General features: G+C 39.6%; 1 protein-coding gene and 1 long non-coding RNA gene across 22 annotated transcripts in view; one reads left to right on the top strand and one right to left on the bottom strand.

Annotated features, from left to right (window-relative positions):
- ICA1 (islet cell autoantigen 1) overlaps positions 1-27283 on the top strand; it is a 141646-nt gene that overhangs the window by 53409 nt on the left and 60954 nt on the right. The window lies entirely within an intron of this gene.
- On the bottom strand, positions 6015-9012 carry LOC144379664 (uncharacterized). The gene is made up of 2 exons (XR_013442992.1): positions 8835-9012; positions 6015-6233 (listed from the first exon to the last, which is right to left on the bottom strand). It is a non-coding gene; the product is annotated as an uncharacterized LOC144379664 (long non-coding RNA).

Genomic DNA, 27283 nt, shown 5'->3' with positions numbered 1-27283 from the left:
CCTTGTCTTTGCTGCAATATGGCCAGTCTGTGCTTGCATGGTATGTCCCCGAAGCCTGCGGCTAGGATAAGCCCTGGTCTCTTTCTCAGCTCTGACAACGTTCTAGGAGCTTCAGCCACCTTCCCTGGATGAAATCACCCTAATGGCAACTCAGACTACCTTAGCCTCCAGTTTGGCCTTTAACCCAGGGCCACTCCCTGGCAAGCTCACCAGCCTGCACCCTCAGCCACCTTCCTCTTCCTTCCACAAGTCAGGTGAGATCTTCTGGATTTCTTCCTCTCCACACCCCAAGAGCCCAAGGAGATCCTGGGGAGCTAAATTCCACCCTCCCTCATCAGTTGCACTGCTTTACTTGGATGCAGCTGATCTTGTTTGGAGGAGAGACAGGCTTGAGAGGCAATCCCCTTGCAAACTCCCAAGCAGGTAGTGAGGAAGACTATATTCTACCTTTAGTGTGTCCCTCCATGCTGGAAGAGAGGAAGACACATACATGATAACACCAGTGCTGTGAGCTATGCCCAAAGTCCCGGGAATAGGGAAGAAGTGATTTCTCAGCTATTCACCATTCTGCTTCTTCTGGAAAATTTCCTTTCTCCTTCCTTTCATTTCACTAATAGGTACCTTTTCTTTCTCAAGCTGACTAGCAGGGCATCCCTCAAAAATCGTCATCAGATCCTCTGTCCTCTTTCACTATCCTCACATTCTGCAATGGACCTAGTAAGTTGTCACAGGTGCATTGATCACTGGATCTCATCCATTAAGCCTGATTTCTCACTTAAGATAATGGGACCCCATAAGTCTCTTTACAGTTTGCAGTCCACTTGACATGACATTGCCTTCTCTCCATGTCTAGTCTCCTCAGATAAGCCTTTTGTTTTTACAGTTTACCTGGCTTTATTGATGGCCCTACTGTCTCCTAGACTCCAGACTCAAAACCTGACACCTTCCTTACTCTCATTCCCTTTATCCAGTCAGCTATCATATTTAGCCCACTGAGACTTCCTTCAGAATGCCCCTTGCCTTGGTCCCTTCCTCTTGCATCTCATGCAGCGACACCAGTCTTGGATTTTCATCACCTGGGGCTTTAATGAAAGACCTCTTAACAGATATGATTCCCCCTGTCTTTCTTGCCCTTTTCATATTCCTCTCCCCTCCCGCCCCCACCGCATATAGACTCATACTAAATAGTACCTTCTCTAATGGTCTTGATGGTCTTGTCATGCTGTATCTCTGCTCAAGGATCTACTGTGCTTATCTGTTAACCATGTTCCCTGTGACCTTGCCCACTCTGTCCATCCAGTGCTAGCCCACACTCCAGTTTAAGGTTCTATAATCAGACCAGATTGCAGCACTACTTGGCAGTAGAGATCCTAAAGGAATAACTATTAATGTGGGAAGAGTCCTAAGGGAGCTGAAAACATCCTCCCGTTTCTATAGATTTCAAAGCAGTAAGAGGTAGACTCATTTGGATGTTTTAGATGCAGGAACCAATGGATGATCTTGTTGTGTCCTCTTCAGATGTAAGTGTGTATCTGTCCACATGACAGTTGCATCTGGTGAAGAGGTCTGGGAAGCCTTTTGTTTTTAACCAAAGAGGTAAGGGCGCTATCAACCTTACCTGACTGTGTTGTTTCTATCTTAGTAATGAAATGTGCATGCTTCCTCTAGAGACCCAATATACCTTTTGAGGAACTTAAATGAGACTATGCTTTGTGACTCCCTTTGGTACCTTTTATTAATTTTTACTCTCTGCTTCAGTCAAAAATCTTGTTCCTTTTGTGTTCTGTCAAGCATTTTTATATGCCTGTTTGTGCATTAATTGAGAAGACCTTGTCACTTAGAGAATAATTCTTGTTTTCGAAAGCACTTTACAACCTTGCTGTTCCTCATCATCTTCCTGCGAATTGAGTAAGCAAGATCTGCCTTGTCCTTTTCACATCTTACATTGTGCCTTCTATAAAGGCAGAGTTTTTCCTTGAAACACTGGTCAGGATTCTGGTTCCCCTGAGTCTCCTAGAAAGAGGTTCCCAGAGAGGTAGACTGACCCTTCTGTGATGAACAGAAACTGGAAAATTAATGGGAATGTTGATCAAGGAAAGAAACAGATTTTTAAAAGGAGATGTGAATTCCAAGATGTTTGCCTTCTCTATGACAATATTTGTGGGTTTTGGGTTTTTTTACCATTTTGCTTTGATTTAGGAGCAAAAAGTTACATTTGCAAAAAGAGCACTCACTTCAAAGATAAATTGACTGTTAATAGAAACTCTAGGCTTCCTTTCCATTCTTTGATCTTCCTTCAGTGGCTTCAGTGACCCAGTTATTGAATGGGCCTGTTGTGTTGGATACTATGGAAAATAAAACAGATATATAAAATAGTTCCCTCCTCAATTTTACAGTTTAGTTGGGGGGATAAGACATACAACTGTAAGAGAGACTATGCTTGGTTGCTTGGTATTCAGATGAATACTATTGTCCATGTATGGCATTTCCTTAGATTCCTGTCCCTTCAGAACTTCATGAGAGGACATGAAATCCCATCTAAATTGGGTGAACTTGCCACTTTATTCTAAACTAAATGTATTTGTATTCAAATTAAAATTCATAAGCCAGAGGAGGGAATGATCTCTCATAATAACTACTCACACTCAGAGTGTTCCATTTTTTTCATCTTTCATTTTATAAGTCATAGCTCCCGTGCCATGAGAGAGACATCATAAGGAGGAAAGTAGAGGCTCCCGGAATGTGATTTACACATGGTCCCATTGGAGAGCCGGATAGAACTGGCACAGACACTTTCCTGGCTGACTCCAGATGGAGTGCCCCTTTCAGCCAGAGCATGACTTGGTTGAGAGCTGGTTACGAGACTGCATTTACCAGTCAGGCTTTCTGCCTGGGAAATAGCAGGAAAGAAGCTTAAAGTTACTTCTGGATTCTAAGGTTCTGCTTAATTGGGGGGAAGAGAACAAGGAAAAACAGCATTATGGTGACTACCTTTGTATGGGAAACCTAGAGGCACTACCAGGTGTTGGAGAAGGGTGTGTGTGTGTCTGTGTGTGTGTGTGTGTGTGTGTGTGTGTGTGTGTGAGGGGTGGGGTGGGGTGGGGACAAGAGAATGAGGACGCACAACCGGGAGTGTGAGAACACGCATGCACCCTCAGAACCAGCAATGCAGCTGCTTCCAGCATTTTTCCTGCCTGTCTTTACATGATTAAACCACAGCTGTAAGCAGTGAGCTACATTTGTAGTGGATGCTTTAATCCAGCAGCTCTCCTCACCAGTGGGCACCCCTGTATCCCATGGCATTTGGCCTGTTTTCTGCATTTTCTTCATTGTTCCAAAACAATCCTGGGGTTTCTCTGTGTTCTGCTTCTGGTGCTTTGGAAGTTTCCATCCTCAACTCAGTGTAACTCATTCTCCAAGCATGTGTCAGTTTCCTCCCATTGAGCACGCATGTTGTTAGGCAACCTTGAGGGCACACAGCTTAATGGGAGACAGCAATTTAAAGAAAACAAATCCTAGATTAATGCAAGTGATAGATATAAGTGTGTAGATACCAACATGTAGCATTCCCCCAGGCATTTCCTGGCTCTCTGACCATCTCATTACTAGGTGCTATTTTATATAAATTGGACAAACTAGCTACCTTATTCTTAACAAGCTCCCATTAATATCGTTATTCAACCCATTGTAATAATGGAAGAAGAAGAGCAGTACTTCAATTCACAGGTGCCATTAAGTGTTAGCATTCACTCATTTAACAAATGTTTTGAGCCCCTACTGTGTGCAGCACCAGGGATACAGTGCTGAGAACAGGCATGATCTCTGCCCTCATGGAACTAATAGAGAGATAGAGATAGACGTGCAATAAATATTTCATACTGAGGAAAACATAACTCAAAATTGTGACATAATCTGTGAAAGAAAATTATAGTGTGCGATGGGAGTATGTGGATGGAACCTCGTTTAGACAGGAAAAGGAGAGCTCTGCGTAGGGTCACTGATTTTAGCTTAGAGCTTGAGGATGCAATGGTGACAACCAAATTTCAAGGGTGAGCTCTGTGTGGAAGTAACAGAGTATGTGAAAGTCCTGGGATGGGAAAGGGCTGGGAGGAAAGAGACCTAGGTTGTGGGAGCACAGTCAGTGAAGGGTAGGAGCCCTGTCATGGAGGACTTGTAGAATGGGTAAAGGTCTCAGAATTTAAGTTCAAGTACACTGAGAAGCTATAAAAAAAGAAGTAAAATCAGATTTGTGTTTTTAAATGGTTATTTTGTTGTATTTTTGAAAGTATACTAGGAAATGGGTGAGGAAGGGAGTGGAGAACAAGCATGGATTGGAGGAAAACAATGTAGAATTAAGGTGACCAATGATGGTGGCTTGGAGAAGAGTAGCAATAATCAGTGTGAAGGAAGGTTGAGGCATTTGAGATCTGCTTTGGGGTTAGCATGTACAAAAGTTGGTGAAGGCTTGCCTATGGGGAGAGAAGAGTCGAGGATGGGCCCCATGTATCTGGTAGCATTTACTGAGCCATGGAAGACAGGATGAAAGGCAAACTGGAGCATAAGAATAGTAATACATTCTTTGAGTACATTATGTAGGAGTTGAATATGAGATACTCCCAAGTAGGATTGTGTATTTCATTTTGGAACTCCACAAAGAGGACTAGGTGAGATATTTACATTTAGGATTTGTTGGTATCTGTGACTGATAATGCATGAGAAAAGATGAGTTCCCCTAGGAGAGGGTTTGGAGTATGAAGAGAAAACGGACTGGAATTTCACCATTTAAAGGTTAGGTATGGGAGAAACCAGCAAAATAAAGAAAAAGCAAGATTGTTTGGTGTCATAGCAACCAAAAAAAAAAAAAAAAAGGTATTTCAAAGGAAGAATCTGTCAACTCTGAATTTCCCCACTGTTATGTAAAGTATGAATATGAATAAAGTGTTCCTGGATTTAGCATTAGACAAATCCACTTTATAGAATTATTGAATAAGTGTGCATGTGTGGAAAGAAAAATGGGGAGATATGAGGAAAAGGATATATGGACATGGGAACATCTCTTTTTGAGAAGCTTGGATGGGAAGTAGAGTGTACATAAAGGACAGAAGCCTGAGCCTGATTTTTCCTGTTAGGAGACACTAGAGCATGTTTGACTGCAGATGGGAAATGGGAGGGAGATGGAGTACAAAGCTAATGAAGAGAAAGGGCTGTTGTGGTGCTAGTGGGTCCTCACCAAAAGACTAGAAGGATTGGAATAGAGGCCACACAAAGAGAGTGGTCTTTGGTCAGACGAGGAAAGAACGGGGTGGGGGGGTGGGGCGCAGGCAATGAACAAATGGTGGAAAGATTGTGGATTTGATGGTAGGAAAATTAGGGGATTCTCATATGTTGGTTACAGCTTTTTCCTTGAGGTATCAGAAATAGACATCCCCTGAGAATAAAGGGGAAAAAGAAAAACAGAGTTGGGTTTAAGAAGGTAGGACAAAGCATGACCTATTTGACTAAAGGAACATTTAGTGGCTTGAGTGTCTAGTTGAAGGTAGTCATCAGGGCCAACGTGTACAGCTGTGTAGGTTGTATATTGCACAAGCTTGCCATACCTAAGAGGGGTGCTATTCACATCATAAGCGTAGATTTGTACATGTGTTATAGCAGGTTAGTGATAGAGGGCAGTAAAGTATCTAGTTCTTACAGAACCAAGATATCACCCTGGCTTCCTGACAGAGAAGTAAAGTGTCTTGAGGAAGGGACATCTTTTTTTTTTTTTTTTTTTTAAGATTTTTTATTTATTTGACAGCGAGAGAGAGACAGCGAGAGCAGGAACACAAGCAGGGGGAGTGGGAGAGGGAGAAGCAGGCCTCCCGTGGAGCAGGGAGCCCGATGCTGGGCTCGATCCCAGGACCCTGGGATCATGACCTGAGCTGAACTGAACAACTTAACAAAGCCGAACTTAACAATTGAGCCACCCAGGCGCCCCTTGAGGAAGGGACATCTTATTTTAATTCACACACAGGCACCATATGAGATTCTTTTATTGGCACTCATGCAGTTATAGGATAATACCACTCTGTCCATGGGTGACTTTTCTTCAGCAGCATACAAGTTACGGTAGGCACAGACATGAGAAGGTGGGTGATTGGCTCCATCCATTGCTGGAGTTTTCTCAGCAGTTGTGACATGAGTAGAAACGAGAAATGCTGATAGGAACCGAAGAGATGGTGCTCGTACAATATAAGCTAGATGAGGAGGAAAATGAGGAAGAAGATCAGTGGATCTGAAGCATCAATGAGAATGAAGCTCTGGCTATTACACTAGGGATTCCTGAGAAAGTGAGTCCCCAGGATAAGAAGCTATAAGCAAAGAGTATGATATTTAATTGGTGATTTTGGAGGTAGGAAGTTTCTGGTGAAGTGAAGGTCATTGTGAGGGAGGGGAAATTATGCTGATATACTTAGTATTTAGTCAGTAGTATTAAAAAATGCCTTATATTTTTTTCCTTCAGTTGTCAGTGTACTCGGTCTAAACTAGAAAAGAGATAATGTACCCAAAACCAAAAACATATGATTATCTCATTTTTCTGCATGTAAGCTCCAAAAATATGAAAATAGAAATTAAGTAGAAACCATGGTCAGTGTTTTAAAATACAGTTTTATATACATGTGCTTTCTCAGTTGTTGCTTAGCTATTTCTTGGAAATTACTAAGAGGATTTTAATTATTTTGCTCTTTAATGACCTGAAAAATATTTCAGCTCTGTTATTTTGACATATCGGTAAGGCTTGTTTTAAAAATAAGCCCTGTGTCTGGGTATGTCTAAGTTAATGCCCAAGGATAGGAAAAGGTAGTATAGAGACTCAATAAATTATTTTTGAAAGTAGGCTAGCACACTGGAAAGCTACTTAGATGGGATAAAATACTAATTACCATGAATACAAAAATAGCAAAACAAAAACAGAAACAAAAACCAAAACCCTCAGAGTTAGTAAAGTATTTTAAATAAAGGCCACTGCATAGACATTTAGGGTACATTTAAGCTGAAGTCTGGGAAGTGTGTAAAAATATTGTCTTGAATTCAAGAGGGATCAGAATAGTAACTTCCAATATGTCTTATGACTGTGTCTTGGATACAGGAATATGTTGTTTCTCCCTAATATTCATGTTCACTTGAATGGATATTTGGATGCTGTTTCAGTTACTATGGCTGAGTAAATTACTCCAAAACTTAGTAGAATGAAACAGCCATTTATCATGCTCACAGGTTCTGTGGGTCAGGAATTCAGACAGGGCACAGAAATGACCCTTGTGACTTCTCAGGCAAAGGACAATACAGCTTCAGACTGGTTCTATTTTTTTGGGGTGGGGGGAATGCTTGCCCTTAGAACCTAGCCAGCAACCAACATCAACCACTAGACATGTGGACAGTTTGGGCTTCCTCACAGCATGGTAGCATCCCCACATAAAGACCAAGTTGGAAGCTGCATTGCCTTTTGCCTTGGAAATCACACAGCATCCTTTCTGCATTCTATTCATTAAGGCAGTTAGTTACAAAGTCTCACCCATGTGGGACTGGAAATACTGCTGTGGCCGTTTTTGCAAAATACAGTCTGCCATGTATACCTATATGTTCCTTTAAGCATTTTTCAAAGATATCCTCCTGACATCCATTGGCACACCCCTTTAAAATATATATCATTTGCTGAATTTGTGGTTGCAAAAGCTCTGCAAAATGAAAGAACCTCAGGTACACACAGGGTCAACCCTCTGAGAACACCTAAAGAACAGTTACCTCTCCTGACTATCCCAAACCTTCGTAACTCCCCTCTACTTAATCCTTTACTCTCACTCTGAGCTCATGACCTTGCCTTGCCCCCTATTTCTGTGAACTACCTGCTTTCTTTCCATGCCCTTCTCATCAAAAGTCTCAAAAAAAAAAAAAAAAGTCTCCACTTATCTCTTATAGTTCAGCCCAGATGCCCAGGTACTCCCCTGGAATGTTTATGCCTTCCAAAGTCCAAATCCTGTCAAGTTTTTTTTTTTTTCCCCAAGCTTTATCTTAAGACTTCTTCTGTACAGTATTTTACAGTGTTGACCACTGCTTCCTGCTTCAAACTTTGTGAACTTGACCCTGATATTCTATACCCTGGTCTTCCCACCTTTGCTGTCTTTGACTGCCATCTCCTACTTTGACCACCATGTTAATGTTGGACTTTCCCAGGGCCCCATCCCTGGCTAAACAGTCTTCGTAACTTTCATGCTTTTCCTGGGTGATCTGTTCATGCTCCTGATTTAACTACAGTTGACTCCAAAATATTTCTCTCTAGTGTAGTCCTCTTCCTCAAACCCACCCAAATATGCCTGACTTTGATGTGCAGAGGGACCTGCGCTTTAAATACAGAGCATCTAAAACTGATTTCGTCTCCCTGTGCCCCTGTATTACCACCCATCCCCACACCCATAACAGCTCACTTCTTTATTCTCACTGAAACTAAAAACCTCAGAGATATCTGGATACCTTACTTTCTTGTACCTTCTACATCTAACAGATAACCAGATTTGTAGATTTTGACCTTCTGAATATTTCCCAGATCGGTATCTTCTGTAAGCCCACTATCTCGGCTCTCCTTGGCCTTGTGACACTTGTCTGGACTACCAATCTCCAGAATGCCTCCCTGCTTCAAGTCTGCCTTCCACACAACCAGTGTGATCTAAATGAAACCAAAATCTAACCACATTATGTCTCTGCACAGTGGCTGCTAAGGCCACAGGATTGAGTTCAAGCTCCTCAACATCCCACAAAGCCCTTTGTGGTTTTGCTCCTGTCCAAGTCTAGGGCCTTACCTTACACCACTTCCAGCCTCATATTTTATGCTGCAAAAACATCAAGCTGCTTGGCTTAGTTTCCTCCAAACAATGAGCTGTTTCTTACACTGGTATTGTCTCCTCTGTCGTGAGATGGGCTGAGGTCAGTACCACTTCAGCAGGTAGGCGGTTGAAACTGCCTCGGCCTTGAAACAGAGAATTGAAATATGCAAAGGAAGGGGAGTGGAGTAGCACAGTGTATAGGGCAGGATGGGTGGATGTTTGTGACAATGGGTGACATTTACTCAAACCACATTTTCTGCTCTAGGCCATTAGCTTATATTCTACTTCCATATTTTGGCTTGTGGTATACCACAATCAGTATTGTTTGTCACATGCACAACTTACAGAAACTTTAAATTTCAAAAAGAAAATTCATAGAAATATGTCACTCCAGAACAGTACTCTCCTGATAAAGTTATGTCTTACAGCAGACATTTTTGGTGAATGCTCCAACTACCCCAGATGGTTAGTCTAAGATAGTAGTTCTCCAGGTGTGGTCCCCAGCCAGCTGCATTAGCATCACCTAGGAACTTGTTAGAAATGCAAATTCTTAAGCCCCACCTTAACACCTGTTGAACCAGAAATTTGGGGAGTAGGGTTCAGCAACCTGTGTTTTAGTAAGATCCTCCAGGTGATTCTGATTTATGTACAAGTTGGAGAAGCCATGGGTCTAAGACAACCTAGATTATTTCATCCTCTCTGTCACTAACTAGTTTTAGAATGTATACAGGTAACCATATTATGGCTTGTGAGAGGTGAAAGGAAGTCAGGTAGATGGGAGCCTTCTGGGAAAAGTGTCCTTGCTCCTGGGAAGGATACTCAAAAAAAGATCACTTCTGTACTTCCCTGAGTATTATCATGTCTGGATGTGACCCTTGAAAGTGCCTCAGCCTTCTCGAAGGGTACCAGCTTAATGTTAAAGCCAGCATGCTAAGAATGGCCAAACAGGGGCGCCTGGGTGGCTCAGTTGGTTAAGCGTCTGCCTTCGGCTCAGGTCATGATCCCGGGGTCCTGGGATCGAGCCCCGCATCAGGCTCCCTGCTCGGCCGGAAGCCTGCTTCTCCCTCTCCCACTCTCCCTACTTGTGTTCTCCCTCACGCATCTCTCTCTCTCTCTCTGTCAATTAAATAAATAAATAAAATCTTAAAAAAAAGAATGGCCAAACAGGAAATTGGAAAGAACTTTATAGAACCATTGAATTAGCCAACTTTCTTAATTATTTAGTTCTGTTTGAATCAGTTGTCTGATGCTTATTTAAAACAATAACAAAATTTATGCATATACTTAATCTTTATGTGTCTGATATGTTCTCTCTAAGCATCTTTGCCATAGACATTATCCTTGCTACAAGCATTTTTGCCACAAACATTTTCACCACAAGGCAGTTTTGCCATAAAAGATAAAATCATGAAAAATAAAAGAGGGACAATATGAAAATGTATATACAAAGGGTTCTAGGCATTTTTGCTCTAAGCTTCTTGGTGGTAGACATCTTTGGCACAAACATTAATCTTTATATACATTACTTAAAAGAATATTCATTAAAAAGACATAATGAAACATGAAAAATGAATAATAAAATTAAATAGATTTCATCATGAAACAAAATATTTGAATACATTCAAAATGTATAGTGTAGATTCATGGCAATTCTGCACAAATGTCTGAATTTATTTTGTGAATTGTACCTAAGCACTTGTCTTCAAAGTCTTTTATTCATAGTATTTTATATATATATATATATATTTTTTTTTTTTTTGCTTATTGATTTGCCTCCTCATTCAGCATCTCACTTTTTTTTTCTGAAATCTCTTCCTTCATTAAGAGAGGTATCAGTTTCCAAATACTAGGATGCATATTTGTAACTGAGCTTTGTATTGCGTTGTGAAAGCCTTCTACACTGCTGTTTGTTCTTGGCATCTTGTCACATGTCTACTGATAGGCATTCCAAAGTTTATGGGAAATGCGGGTTCACAACTCTGCTCCACTGTGCAGACCATCGTGAGGGCTAAGATTTATGTAATATAAAAATGGGAGTACTGCATCAATGGAGAAATGAAATCAAACTGTCAACCAGTTATTTTTTATCTTTTGTGGCAAGTTGCCTATAACCAATTAGCTGTGCAGTGAACAACGTTGCAGCAAAAATGTTTGCAGCAAAGATGTCCATGGCAAAAGTACCTAGAACCCTTTATATATACGTGTGTTTATTCACACCTAGAGTTCTTTCTTTGTTTCTGTAGGTGGCAGTAGATGGTGATTATAATTACTTACTGTGCTAGTGAGGTTCTTTGAAATTAATGAAGCCTGGGTGGCCCACTCACTTCCAGAATACAGTGGTTATGCTTCACTTTAACAATCAAATAATCATGTTCCAAGCCCTTTTCTATTTTTTCTAGAAATAAAGAACATTCTCAGGAGACCCTGCTCAGGCACTCTCAACAATCCCTCAAGAGTGCTGTGTTCCTCAGTTCTTTGACTGTTACTTGTGTCCTCAATCAGCTGTCAGCCCCCAGTCTGCCAGGCCACTTTCTGAAGGTCATCCCTTATCATCCTGTAATGGAAGAGAATTACAGTGCGGATGTGTGACTCCTCTAATCTTTCAGTATTTCATTAGCCGAGTACTTTCAGAGTCCACTTCTGGAGGATGACTCTCTCCTCCATACCCAGCAGGTCCCCATGTCACAGGAGACAGCTTCACTCCGTCACCCAGAAGTGCCAGTGGCCTCATCTTGCCCCGAAGTGAGGTTCACAGAGAAGATTAAAGTCTTCCTCGTCTACAAGGGAGATAGCCTTACAGAGACAATTCACACACTAGGAAGATTAGCGTGTACTTTATAAGGCAGGGCTTTGTGGCTCTGCTTTCTCTCTCACTGTTGCCTCCTTTCCAGAATATGTTCTTGGCTTTGCTTCTGTATAATCAAAGACCTATTAAAGTGCTTTTCCCAGGGCGCCTGGGTGGCTCGGTCATTAAGCGTCTGCCTTCAGCTCAGGTCATGATCCCAGGGTCCTGGGATCGATCCCCGCGTTGGGCTCCCTGCTCCGCGGGAAGCCTGCTTCTCCCTCTCCCACTCCCCCTGCTTGTGTTCCCTCTCTCGCTGCCTCTGTCTGTCAAAAAATAAAATCTTTAAAAAATAAAATAAAGCTCTTTTCCCGAAAACGAAGAAGCAATTTCTCCTCAAAGATGAAATCAGACCTCACTTTCGAAGGTTGTTTCCCTTCTTTTTGCTATCAAGGCTTTCAAAAACATGGAATTGAGTTCTTGCTGATGTAGCACTTCATACAAGGACGGAACGGTGTCTGAAGAGTGGTAGTCATGGGGACAGGAATAAGGAGGAACTTGGACATAAGGCAGCTATTGGAGTTACCATGCCACGCCTTTCAGGGAGAACAATGCAACTAGACCTCAAAGACTCTAGAGCTAGGGGGTACCTCAGAGTTTGAAAACTGGCTAATCTCCTCTCTCCCTCAGCAGACAGAACTCTTGGATTCCTAGTTGAATGCACAGCCATTCTCTGAGTTGGTGTCTTATTTAGTTCCCCACTGCTAATTATTTCTTTCCATGTTCCCCAGTTCACGTTTCCAGGAGAGAGAATTTGACTGGGCTAGTTCATCAATGTCTTTTGTGTTTGAGCAGAGCTTTTTATACCAGATGACCTCACAGGTCATTGACCCAGATGGAATGACTCCCTTGGGTCAGGTGACAACCCCCAGTCTAATCAGCTGTGTTGACGACTGGAGGTGGGGGTGAGGGACAGGGTCAGAGGGTAAACTACAAAGCCACTCCTTCAGCAGAGGCTGTGGATGGGGCACGTTGCCTTGGAAGAAGCCTGTGGGCCTGCCAAAGGCAGTGATTGCAAGATAACCAAGTAGTACAATGCAGTCTTTCCTACGGGGAACACAAGGGAAGTCTGACTTTGTTTTTAAGATTTTATTTATTTACTTGTCAAAGAGAGATTGAGAGAGAGAGTGGCAGAGGGAAAGGGAGAAGCAGACTCCCCGCTGAGCAAGGAGCCCTATGTGGGACTTAATCCCAGGACCCCGGGATCATGACCTAAACTGAAGGCAGACACTTAACCGACTGAGCCACCCAGGTGTCCTGGGAAGTCTGACTTCTAATTCATGATAGACATCCACATTTTGGCCTCAGCAAGTTTTCCTTTCAGGGCCTCAGTTTCTTCATCTGTAAAATCAGACAGTCCAGCTTCGTGATTTCTAAGGACCTTGCATTCAGGGCAGATCCAGGTTTTATAAGCCTAGGCTTACATGTTTGGAACTCTCTTTAGAAAAAAAATGCAAAATTCGGTACAAGGTCTTAGAAGGGGCCATAAAACTCAAGGTTTCTTAGTTTCATATAGAAATCCACCTTTGCTTCTATTCTTAAATTCTGTGGTTCCTTTCTGGTCATTGTTTTGAATTCTGCCTACCTCTTGTGCTCACAGCCTGAGGCCTTTCTGATGAACCCCACACAGGCTGGTTTTTAGCTTAATTCCCAAAGAACAGTGTGTTCCCCGGAGTCCCTTAAATAGACTATAGGCAATTTGGTAGTTTAAGAGGGCAAAGGAAATTGGGCCAAAAGCATTTTATAAATTTCAAGTATAGTGGTATCATGACATTGAAATTAATTAGCATGATTTCTACAGAAATCTAGTTACTTTCTAAGTGCGCATTATTCAAGGTGCATGTTCGCCTTAAAGATAGAGGCAGTTTATCTCAGCTAATGTACCTTCAGGCTCTTGATTTGTTGCTTTGTGTATTAGTTGAATTTGCATGTATTGTTATCATTGTGTTGCACTATAATTGCCTATTCACACATATGGATTAGTAACTCCAAAGAGATTGCAGGGTAATGTAAAATTTGAGGTGAAAATATTGATGTATTAACTCAGAATAACTTTATAAATGTAACAGTGAACAATACTCCAGTGGGGAGAGGGGGGATTATAAATGTATATTTGCTGAGCTTGGGTTTCACAAAGCAACCAAAAAGGAAAAGTTCTAAAAGGAAGTATGGCATTATTGAAAAGCTGGGTTTCGTTGACTCATTAGTGCCTTGTCCCTAATGACAAAGATGAAACTTTGTCAAGTGGGGGCAAGAAAAGTCGATTTCCTTTCATTTTCCACAAAATGTTCAATGACATATCTATTAAACTAAGGGGCTCCCCTCCCCAGCATGAAACAAAATGATGCTTTCTTTCTAGTATAAAGTTAATTGATTTTATTAGCAAAAAAAAACAAGAGAAGAAAGAAATGAGAGAGGCAGCATTGTGAGTTGCTCTCTGAATATCAGTTCCTGAAAGAGTCCAGCTTCTCATTTCTGGGCTGATAAGGTAGGGACCAGGTTTGCTGAAGAAGCCTGGACAATGGTGTAAATGCCTTTATTATTTAGGCTTACTGTTTGCCAACACCTGATGGAGAACACAACTGATGATCCATTGTTTGGAACAACTTAAAACCATATGTAAATACTTCAGTCGACTATAAAGGAATGTTTTCCAGAGCCCAGTGTAGCAAAACACTGTGTTGGAATATACTTGCCATCATCCCCCAAGTGGGCACAGCTTTCCAGGTTTTCAGTGGAAATGCCATTCAGTCAGCTGGTGAGCTGACTGTGCACATCGGTCACAAATTTCCGTAGCGTTGGTTCATGCTCGGTCTGAATAGAAAGACTCCATTTTCTTTGCTCCTCTTGTTCTTCCTCCTCCTTTTTTACTGTGGTTGGAAAATGGTAGACATAATTTTTTAAAGAATCTGAAACATAGTTTGTATCATTCTTCTTTCTTCTTTATCATCTCTGTTTTTTCCACCCTTCCCATAGGTACATTATTTTTTTAATGCCCATACTATAGGTTCATAGCAAAATTGAGCCAAAAGTACAGAGAGTTCCCACACACCTCCTCCCTCTACCACGCACATCACCTTCCCCACCATCAGTACACCACATCAGTGTGGTACATTTGCCATAATTGGTGAGCCAGCACGGATGCATTATCAACCAAAGTCTGTAGCTTATGTTAGGGTTCACTCTTTGTATTACTGATTCTGTGGGTTTTAACAAATGTGTAATATCATGGATATACCATTACAGTATCATATGGAATAGTTTCACTAAGCTAAAAGAAATCAAACTAAAGAACTAATAGGAAAAATAAAGCATAAAATGTAACGTAATTTTCATACTGATTATGAGCCAAAATATGACAGAGTTGAGACCCAAACATGTCAGTCTTACCAATAAATGTAAATGGGCTTAACTCCCTCCCCCCTCCCCGCTTTTAAAAGGAGATATTTTCAGCTGGACTCAAGCAAGATTCAACTATAGGCTGTATCCAAAATAAAATTAAGAAAGGCTAAAAATAAAGGGATAAGCAAAGATGTACCAAGCAAATGGAAATAATAAAAAAACAGATACAGCAATATTGATACCAGAGAAATAGGATTTTAAAAGCATTAAACATGACAAAAATACTTTTTAGTGCTAAAAGCCACAATTTACAATGAAGATATAACATCTATGGATATCTATGCACTAAATTATACCATAGCAACTTTCATAAAGCAAAAAGTACAAGAGATGCAAGAGAGGCACAGAAACACCTACTAACAGAAGAATTTAATGCACCACTCTCAATATAAGACTAATCAAACAGACAAAAAATAACCAAAGATATTGAAGATCTAAACAGTATAATCATTAAGGGTATATATCATCTTTATACCCAGATAATAGAAAATAATATCTTCTTCTTTTTTTTTTTTTTTTTTTTTTTTTTTTTTTTTTTTAAGATTTTATTTATTTATTTGAGAGAGAGAATGAGATAGAGAGAGCATGAGAGGGGGAAGGGTCAGAGGGAGAAGCAGACTCCCTGCTGAGCAGGGAGCCCGACGCGGGACTCGATCCTAGGACTCCAGGCTCATTCCCTGAGCCGAAGGCAGTCGCTTAACCAACTGAGCCACCCAAATGCCCGCGAAAATAATATCTTCTTCTTAAGTGCCATGAAGGATTCACTAAAAAAAGATCCTATATAAATTGAAATTAGAGAACTTCTTTAAAAATAATAATGAAAAATAACACATACAAGAATCTGGAATATATATAAAGCAATGATCAAAGAAATATTCAAAGTCTTAAAGACTTAATAAAAATTAAAGATGGCAATAAATGAATTAAAGTCTCAACTTAAAATTCTAGAAAAAAAAACAGAATAAAGCGAAAAGAAAGAAAGAACATAAATTGAGGGAGAAGACAAAAAAAAAATAGTAAGTCTAATGAATAAATTAATTAGATACACCACTAGCTAACCCAGAGAAAAAAGAGGAAAAGTACACAAATAAATGACAAAGGGGAAATAACTATTGAATCAGAAGAATTTGGAAGTATCATAAAAATCTAATTGTAGATCTTTGCAAGTTTGAAAACCTAAATGAAATAGATAATTTGCTAGGGAAATAGTTCATCAAAATTCATCTCATTAGGAATGGAACACTTACATGGAAAAATTCTTTAGAGAAAGTTATCTAGGAAAGTTATCTACCTCACAAGAAAAGCACCAAACCCATACTCTTTTACAGGGAAATCCTGCCACACCTTTAAAGACCATGTAAGCCCCAGGGCTCCATAAGTTGTTCAACAGTATTATGAGTGAAGGAAATTTCCTGAATTGTTTTTATTAGGCAACTATATATCCATACCTAAACCTGATGGAAACAGTACAAAAAATTATAGACCAGTATCACTTATGAATATTATTATAAATTTTCTAGGTAAAATATTAGAGAATAAAGCCTGATACTACATGAAGAAAATAATACACCATGACCAGATGGGATTTATCCCAGGGATGCAAGGATGGCTCAATATGAGGAAATCCAGTAATTTAATATACCTTATTAATCTGAGGAAGAAAATCATATGATTATCTTCATAGATTCCAAAAACCTTTTATAATACTCTTCACTCATCTCTGATAAAGTCACTCACAGAAAAGGAATTGATGAATTTTTTTTTTTTTTAAGATTTTATTTATTTGTCAGAGAGAGAAAGAGAGAGCACAAGCAGGGAGAGTGGCAGGCAGAGGGAGAAGCAGGCTCCCTTCCAACAAGGAGCTCAATGTAGGACTTGATCCCAGGATCCTGGGATCATGACCTGAGCCAAAGGCAGATGCTTAACCAACTGAGCCACCCAGGCATCCCAATTGATGAATATTTTCTGAAAATATATAGCTATATGATCAAATATAAAACGTGCCTTAGTCTTAAAGCCAGCTTAATGGGGAAACACTAGGAAATACTACTAAGCAAAGCAAGATTACCCACTATCTCACTAACATTCAATATTGTACTAGAGGTATTAGCCAAGGCAAGTAGACAAGAGAAACCAATTAGAGGCATAAAATTGGAGGGAGAAGAAGTAAAACTATGTCTATTTGCAGATGATATCCTCATGGACTTAGAGATCGCCAAAGACTCAATGGCAAAATCAAATCAAATAATGAGTAAAGTAGCAGGAGGCTATAAAAGATATACAGAGATAGGGAAAACTCTTTTTATAGGAACAATAAAGAAGATAAAATACTTAAGAATAAATGTAACATGAAATATTATAAAATTTTTGTAAGGAGAACCTTAAAACATTCCTGAAAGACATGAAAGTAGACTTGACCAAACAGAGGCTACCCTTTACTTTTGGATAAGAATACTCATACAATAAAGATGTCAGTTATCCACAAGTTAATTTATAATTTAAAACAACCCAATGGAAATACTAAGTTGATAGTAAATTTCATATGGGAAAAATAAACATGTCAGAATAGCCAAGCAAATCCTAAAAAGGAAATGCTACAAGGAGGGGGCGCAGAACTAGCCTACCAGACGTGTTTACTAAAGTTTCTTTTTAAAAAGTGTGGTACTGGCACATGAATGGGCAGACAGACCAGTGGAATAGAATAGAAAATAAGAATAAAATAAACCCAAGTACATATGGGACTTTAGCATTATGATAAAGATAGTATCTCAAATCACTGGTGCGAAAATGAACTTCTTAACAAATGATACTGGGACAACTGAATAGCCATTTGGCAAAGATAAAATTAGTTCCAGATTTCACCATGCACAAGAATAAACTTCAAATAAATTAGGGATCTAAATGTAAAAAATGAAACTATGCAAGTTTCTCTTTAACTTGGGTGTATACAAAGAATTTCAAATTATGTCTCAAAATCCATATGCAATTAAAGCAATGATTGATAAATCTGATTAAATAAAAATAAAAACTTCTATACAGCAAAACAACATAAAGTCCAATGACAACTGAAAACTGAGAAAATGTTTGCAACATATATTGCAGATAAAGGGATAGTATCACTAATATATGAAGAACTTTTTTTAAATTAATAGAATAAGGTAAAAAAATCATAGAACAATGGGGAAAGACATGCACAGATAATTTACAGAAAGGTATAAAAATGGCCTTTAACATATGAAAAAAGTATTTAACCTCACTCGTGACAAAAGAATTGCGAATTAAAACCACTTTAAAATACCATTTTTCACCTGTTTCACTAGCAAATTTTAAAAGTATAACATGATCTCTAGACAAGGCTGTAAGGAAACTCTGTCAGAGATAGCTGGAGGGGATGCAACTGATACAGCTCCAGTGGAGGGGAATTCAGCCATGTCTAACAAAATTGCCAAAGTGTTTACCTTTTGACCTAGCAATCCCACTTCTAAAATTTGCCTTGAAGGTACATCCCAAATATACACAAATACTACACATAAGATTATCTAGTGCAACACTGCATTGTTTAAAATTGCAAATTATTGGAAATAACCTGAATGCCCATTCAGAGGAAAGTAGTTGACTAAATTACTCCATGGTACCCAGTGGAGTAGTATGTGGCCGTGAAAGAGAATTAGGAGACCTCTGTGATATGAAGTGATTTCCAGGATATAGAAAACGAAAAAAGGCAAAGTGCAAAGAGTATGTTACCTTCTGCGTAATAAAGAGGGAGAAATGAGAAAATATACATTTACCCCCTCATTTAAGGAAAAAACAACACAGAAATGAAAAAAACAGACCAGTTACCTACAGGTAGATCGGTTACCTACAGGATATGTCTGGGTGGCAATGGGGTGAAAAGGAGAGGGAATGGGGGAGGGATAACACTTCTCACTATACCAGGTTATACAGACCTACCTTGTAGAATTATGTTAACATTTCACATAATTTTGGGGCACCTGGGTGGCTCAGTCGTTAAGTGTCTGCCTTCGGCTCAGGTCATGATCCCGGGGTCCTGGGATCGAGCCCCGCATCAGGCTCCCTGCTCCACAGGGAGCCTGCTTCTCCCTCTCCCACTCCCCCTGCTTGTGTTCCCTCTCTCGCTGTGTCTCTCTCTGTCAAATAAATAAAATCTTTAAAAAAAATATTTCACATATTTTTTTAAATGAATGAATAAATAGAAAAGTAAATAAGACTCACAGGATAGTGAGGGACTCTCAAATGGGATACAAACAAAAGAAAACAAATTATGTTTCAAATAAGTAATATAACCCTAAGAAGACAGTGAGCAAGGCAGGGAGGCAGTGAACCCAAGAAGCTTTTGAATGCAGTACTATGACTGTATGCTCTCAGGCTAAAAACAAAAATAAGTCTGAACAAATTCTGAACTCTTGTTAGTAGACCTTCCTTTTTGTAGAACCATTTTTTTTTTTTTTTTTTTTATGTCCTAGGATTAAACAAATAAGTTGTGGATGATGTGAGTCAGGTTTTGAACTTTGGGAGAAGGAAGTTAAAATTATGCTAAAAGGAAAAAATAGAATGAACCCTACAGTACTGGACTGCATTGGAGATAGAGGTGCAAACTCATGGGTTCTGCTACACACACACACACCTGTACACAAGCATGCACACACATATGTACTTGTACATATATGTAAATGGATATAGATGTACATAGATATATGTGTATGTGTTTTGTGTGTGTGAGTGCATATGCACACATATTTGTTTATGTGTATGTATAAGCATTTCCCAGCACTGTCCTCTAAGAGGGTCTTGAAGCAAATTGCCATGATCTTTGTTTCTATATACCCCATTTTCCACAAAAAGGAATTAGGGCCCATGGAGAAGTGCTTGAATTCAAGATTGGGGCAGGGAAAGAATTGGAACACCTTGTTATGCCAAAAAGTAAGAAAAAGTGCTTAAAAAATGATAAAGACATGTCAAAATAACACAGGAGCCAGCTTGAAAGGATCCCGTGAAATCTGGGATAATGTAATCATTAAAATAAAGTACTAATTTAAGTAAATAATAATAGTAAATTTAATACTACTCAATAAAGTAAGGAGCCATGTGAGCTACACTTATATAAATCAACAGGGAGAAGGGAAAACTTCAGTAGAAAATCCACTAATAAATGTTGAAGGACAGGGAATTTGAAAATCACCTTTCACAAGCCTTCATAAAAATAAAGGATACAGGCAAGAATCATCCGTGAATGCTAAAACTAATTAAATGAAAATTTGAGAAGAAATAGGATATTTACATTGTCTCAAATATATCCATATTAGCTACTTTTTATTTACAAAGGGTAAAATAGTATAAGTGGAGAAAACTAGCAAACACCTTAACCAAAAGATTAAAGTTAACATTGCTACTAGTAGGACTAATCAATAGTATGTGCTTCCTAATATGTTGCACAAAGAAAAAGTCAGAATCACTTTTTCCATATGCTGCCAGAGGCATTTCACATTAACCTAATCAGGAGGACACATAGGATAATTCAAAATGTGAACACTCTATAAAATACCTGGCCTGTACAAAGACTGATCCAGGAACTGTCCCAGATTAAAGGAGACTGAAAAATCACAACAACTAAATGCAATGCATGCTTTTAGAATTTCTTTTACTATAAAAGATGTTACTGGGACAATTGATAACATCTCAGTAAGGTTTTATAGATTAGATAATATTTCAGTATTAACTTTCTATAATTATACTGTTTATGTAAGAAGATTCCTTGTTTTTAGGAAATGCATATTGAAATATTTAAGAATAAAGCAGCCTCATATCCACAACTTACTCTTAAAAAGATCAGAAAAGGGGCACCTGGGTGGCTCAGTGGGTTAAGCATCTGGCTCTCAGTTTCAGTTCAGGTCATGATCTCATGGGTCGTGAGATTCAGCCCCACGTCGAGCCCTGTGTCAGGCTCTGTGCTCAGCAGGAAGTCTGCTTGAAGATTCTCACCTTCTACTCCTCCCCCTGCTCCTCACTCATGCGTTCTCTCTCTCTCTAAAATAAATAATCTTCAAAAAAAAAAAAAAAGGTCAGAAAAAAAATAAAAGTGTATATTTAGAAAAAGAAAAGACAAAAGTAGTAAATGTTGAAACTTTGGGAATCTGGGTGAAGGGTATCCAGGAATATGAAGAATTCTTGCACCTTTTCTCAAAGTCTGAAGTTATGTTTGATGACTTCATGGTTTAAATTTTAGTATGCTCTTTTATAATAATAATGGTATCCAAATTAAGAAACTAAGCATTCAGTATATGATGGAATGACAATGAAAAAAATGTGGCAGCAGTAGAAGTTTATATTAATTCTACATATAATATTATATACATTGTAACTATTATAACAATAGTTACAATAATGTACAAATACAAGTCTTTACAAATTTCGTGAAACCTGGTCTGTGTCTTTTAGATGTGGTGATCTAAGGCTGGAATGGTATCAGTCATGTTATGTACCAAGAAAGTGATTTCAGTCATTCTCATATAAATTGGAGGGGGGGGGGCAGATGGAAAGCTATAATCCTATTAGATTATTGAAGTTTATTATGATTGGAGCTTACTGGAGTCAGACAGTGGTTCCTCACATCTGCTAACTGTTCTCTGACTATGGAATAAACAACTCTGATGGCCATTTAGTCATCATCATACTGGAGTCATGTCTCTGAGGAATGTCAGGGCAGTAAAATTTTAGAAGCTAAATGTTTAACTTTCCAGAATGTCTGTGCAAGACAAAGCAAGGTTCACAGAAGCAAACTTCCTTATTCACTAAACACTCAGCTCAGAAAAATTGAGAGATTGCACATGTAACTGTGAACTTTGCACTGCTGGATTTATAAACGTTGTAAACCAAAAATAGATTCTGTCAGTAATCCAAAAACTTACATTCTAACAATAAACTTATGGTGGGTAAAATATTTTAAATGTTAGATTGAGTCCCTGCTCTTTGCCTCTGCATGTGATTGAGTCAGGTTAAGTTGATTTGAGCTTTGAAGAAGAAACACATTGCTTCTGTAGGGTTTTCTGACATCTAATGAAAGGTACTAAATAACCTGTTCTATTAGGATTTAGAATCCTCCAGGGGGCACCAGAACATTCCAGTGTAGTTGACCACATTTCATTAAGTCCAGAAAGGCTAACTGTATTACCTTATTGTAATTGATTCACCTACTGTAATTTTTTCATTTCCATTAACACTGGATTTTTTTTGTACACTTGGGGGATTTTTTTGTACATTTGGTTTTACAACATTTATGAGTTTATGGAATATTTCTGCCTCTGAGGAGGTGGAGGAAGGAAAGAGATCTCTCTTGGATGAGCCCTTAAAAACTGGAGCCATGTCTCCTCAGGGTAAATATGAAAGCTTTCAGCCCACTCTGAAAGTAAGGATTTTCCAAATGTTCCTAATCTGGCTGAGGAAAAAAAATTTTTTTGATGAAACTGAGAATTCATTCACTTTCTCAGCTTAGTGCTGTGTATAAGCCACTCTGTTATTATCATTATTAATAATAAACACACTGAATGTCAGACAGGCACTTCATGGTAGATTTTTATATGAATTTTATGCAGAAGTAAGGGGTTGCCAGGCTACTGCATAATATTACTCAGTTCTGGTCCAGGAGTACAAAATTCCAACAGGCCTCCTGAGCCCGTCCCTCCAATTAGTGGCTACTTCATTACGAATAAAGAACCCTCATTACCGTGGGCCTTCAAGTGAAATAGGATCCCCTACCTCTTGAAATCCGCCTTTCTAAGTACAGACAGTTCCCAACTTACAAACAATCCACTTAAGAACCACCAAGGCATTCAGAGGCTGCCTAGCCTCCTGCAGCTGCTGCCCGGGCCCCCTGCCCAGCCCCCCTGCCCAGCCCCCGCCCCAGGCTCCTGGTCTGCTCAAGGGAGCTCTGCCCTCCCCCCTGCAGAGCCAGCTGCCCACCTGCCCCCCAGACTGCAGGCTCTAAGCTAGGGGTTCAGTGAGGCCTCAGAGCTACCGCTGGTTTTATAGTTGAGCTCAGCTATGGGGTAAATAGGCTTTTGTGGCCTGGCCTGGGAACCGAACCATCATTTAAAAAAAAAAAAAAAAAAAAGGGAAGAAAAAACCTGTCTCCATGGGAAAATGTATTCTGCATTCCCAACAACCAGCCAACAAACATTAGAATGATTGTGGGAGCTGTGTTCATGCTCCTAGCAGGGTGAGGAGGAGAAAGGATGTCCCGCGTGTTCTGGGTTCCCAGTCCAACTCTAGCACTAACAACCCCCCCTCCCCCGCCCGTGGGGCCATTAACCTCTTTGGGTCTCACATCATCTGTCAAACAATAGCACTGGACTAAATGAGTTATAAGCCTCCTTCTGGTATAATAACTCTTGTTAATCAAAACCCTACCTCATTTCATTCATTCATTCGTTCATTCGTTTGTTCATTCATTCATTCACAGGCATTTTACTCAGGGCACCTGCTTTGTGTGAGGCTCTGGGCTAAGTGTTGGGGATATAGTCAAATACTATAGTTCCCAGTTCTCCAGGGGCTCGGTTGTTTGTGGCAGAGAAAAATATGTAAGCAAATGCTTAAAATGTAAGCAGGTGCTGTGATTGAGGTGAGCACTGGTTATTGTCAAAATTCAGGAGGGTGGCATATAAATCAGATGAAGGCTTCCTCAAAGTGAGGATGCCTCCCTGGTTTGCCCCTGTCTTGGTTTGTTTTGATTCTCCCTTCTACTCGGTTATCAAGACTGGTTCACTAGGAAGCATGGCTTCTGCATCTGCTGTTCTAACATGTCAGCTTAGTCCCTTGGCCTCTCTGGGGGAATCTTACCCTCTTCTTGCATCACTGAGAGATGGAATGCAGTGGATGCTCCCGCCAAAACCATATGCTTCATTCCCATGAGTGCTGCCCTGAATGCTGCCTTCTTTCCTACGCTGGTGATCCACAGCCTAAAAGACTCTCCCTTCTTCTTGGGGCCTTCCCTGCTCTTGGATTGCCAACAACTGGTATTCCCAGATTAAAAAAAAATCTTCGCCCCCAAAATTGTTTCAAATTTAGCCACCAACTTCTCACCTTTATTTGTAATCCCTGAACTTCTACCAAAACTCCCTGCCAGGCTACCACACTTATTATTAAAAATAGTAACAATAAAGGTGGTTCTGAAAGGTCTCTTTTATTTGGAAGGTGATATAACATAGTGGTTCACGTTCGAATCTTGACTCTGTGGCTTGGTATCTGACATTATGAAACCATAGAGTGGCTGCTGCATGGTCCCTTTAAATCCGTGGTCCTGACTTAACTGTTAATGATGCTCCTTTCACTTGCAAAGTGCCCCTGTGGGGACCATAAATTATATGGTCACCCTTCTGTTATCCCTTTGGCCAAACTGTGTATCCCATGATTGCTACCCTTTTCCTTTCATCTGGAATGTCCTTCCCTTCATCTGTGCTTATCCAAAATCTTCCTCTTTTTTAAAAAAACCATTCATGTGTTGCTTCCTCCACTCTTCCACTTTATATACCACCCTCTTGCCACCTAACACTTTCTACTTTGTATCATGATTATTTATGCTAGTGTAGCTCCTCTTCCAGACTGAGGTCCCTAAAGAAAGAAACCATGTCTGATGAACACAGTGTTTCTTGCAGCATGAAACACGGGGTCTTCCATGCCTGGAAAAATAACAGACATCAGTTACTGAGTGCTTATTAGGCACTAAGCACTGTGTGTATGGTGTATAGACACTGTGTGTATGGTGTATAGACCACGTCGGAATATATTTCTTTAATCCTAACAATTGCCCTGAAAAATGCAGTGTCTCTGTTTATGAATTTGGAAACTAAGGCATGGGTTAAATGACTTGTTCCAGGTCACAGAGACAGTACGTCTGGGTGCAAACATCTGAACCCAAATTTCTCTGACTTCAAAGAGCATGCTCTTAACCTTTTCACTCAAGGACGCTGGTTCTCAGACCTTACCATGCAATGCAATCACCTGGGGGGCTTGTTAAAACTTGTGCTGAGCCCCATCCTACTTTCTGACTTAGTAGGTCTGGGATGGAGCCTGAGAATTACACTTCTAACAAGCTCCCAGGTGGTGTTGATATTGCTGGTCCAGGAAGTACATTTTGAGAACCACTACATAAGCACAGTTATTTGTCAGTGAGTAAATGGACAGATGATAGATCATTTGATTTAAAGTTCTGTAAGTCTGCTCCGCACTTTATATATTAGGGACATTCATATATTCAGTTATTATAATTCTTAAAAGATCAGGGTTAAAATTGAGTTTTATTTTAAATACCGCTTTTAGCTATCTCATAGTATTGTTTAAATTTAAATAGACTTTTTTCTTTTTTTTTTTAACCAAAGAAGGATAGAACTCTTTTCATTTATCTTTTCTTTTTCATTTTCTTTTGTATCTTAAAAATGATTAGTTCTAAGTAATGTTAAAGATGGCTTATAGCTCTTTCCCCTCTCTCTCTGAGGTAACTTTATCTTCTCTGTACTCCTGGGTACATGTTTAAGACACAATAGGTTTTTAAACCACAGTAGATTATTAGGTATGTATGAATTATTTCTCCAAACCAACATGTATTCTGAAGGAATTATTTGTAAGTAGCCTGGGAAGAAAGCTATCTTGTGATTTTTATATTGTGATATATTCCCCAAGGATCATGATTAAAGCAAATTTCCTTTCTTCTGCTCTGTATCACCTCTTACCAAAGCAAACCATGATATGAATTCAGCTATTATCTCAGAGTGAAGAGTGGAGCCCTTTCGACATTGAGCATGTTGCCTCTCATTGATAAAAGGCACAGCTGGAGTGGAGGCAGTGTACCTACCCTTTTTGCTCACATCTCATCTTCCCAGCCATTTGAAATTTCCTTGAGTGGGGGTCATGCCTTATGCATCATTTAAAACTGTTTCTATCTCATTTTACCCTCACAAACACCCTTACATGGAGGCATAATTGTGCTAACCACAGGACCTTGCATGTAACTCCTAATAAGAGCCTTAAGCATTACAATTTTTTAAAAAGCTTCTGATATACATTCTCTCTTTTGTTAATCTCATGCTTATTTTCCAAATCTAATGGCAGAAACTCAGAAAAGTTTAACTTGCTCAGTATTACAAAGCTAGGAAGTTTCTGACCCATGCGTAGAACTCAGGCCTCCTAGCCCTGGATTGGATGCCCTTTCCACTCCATCACACAGCTAGAGGTTTTAACAACTGCTTGTTGACTGATTACATGAAATTGTACCAAAACTGCCACCCTCTACAAACCCCACCCCCCCAACATACACATCATTAGTATGTGCCTATGTCTTACTGGGTTGGATTGGCTTCTGATACAGCTGCACTCTTCATGCTGTAGGCCAGACCATAGATGACGTAGGAGTAAAAATAGCCTTTACAGGAACAAAGATTTGGGGAAGAAGGGTGTTCAGAATGATGTTTACCAGTCAAGATACAGCCTTCACTTTCTTGGATACAGATTTTTAGGAATGCAGGGAAATCTTCCTGTCAATCTCTGCTTGCTGGTTGCTAAGCTGATCTCCCCCATCCCCATAGGGGACCAAGAGCTGAAAAAAGCAAACTCAATCTTGTAAGTCAGTCTATTTAACTGTAAGTTCCTTCTCTTATCTCTGTTTCCCCTTTATTATTCTCAAGTCTTTAGGAAAGTTGTGGTTAGAGGGTCTAGTTTGATCGCCAATTATTCAGTGGAAAATTAGGGAAATGTCATTGCAAGTCCCTGCACATCCAGTGTTGTTAGTGGGGAGCTGTGCCCTGAAGACACTGGTCGTGGAGGCACAAGTTCAGGGATATGCCACCTAGGCATCTAATTTCCTCATGTGGAGATTCTCATTTACATTGCCAACCTTGGGGTAACAGTGGGTTTCCTTTCCAAAAGAACTGTGTAACACAAAAGTGAAATAGAAAGCTATAACATATCATACAAAAGTAAAATTTTAAAAAATGAAACATTTTCAAAAATAGGATAAATCCTAAAGTTTAGATCTGGTGGCTATTCTGGAAGATGGTCTTCATTCAAAATAATCTTTTGCTTCATTTTTATTTTCTTATCAACGATAAAAATTAGGAAGAAATACAGCACAGCACCCTTAAGACAACCACCAGGATTCCAGAGATAATGGGCA

This window comes from Halichoerus grypus, chromosome 12, assembly GCF_964656455.1.
Source record: "Halichoerus grypus chromosome 12, mHalGry1.hap1.1, whole genome shotgun sequence".
NCBI lineage: Eukaryota > Metazoa > Chordata > Mammalia > Carnivora > Phocidae > Halichoerus > Halichoerus grypus.
The sequence above is the reverse complement of the archived record's forward strand: the minus strand, read 5'-3'. Positions and strand labels throughout refer to the sequence as shown.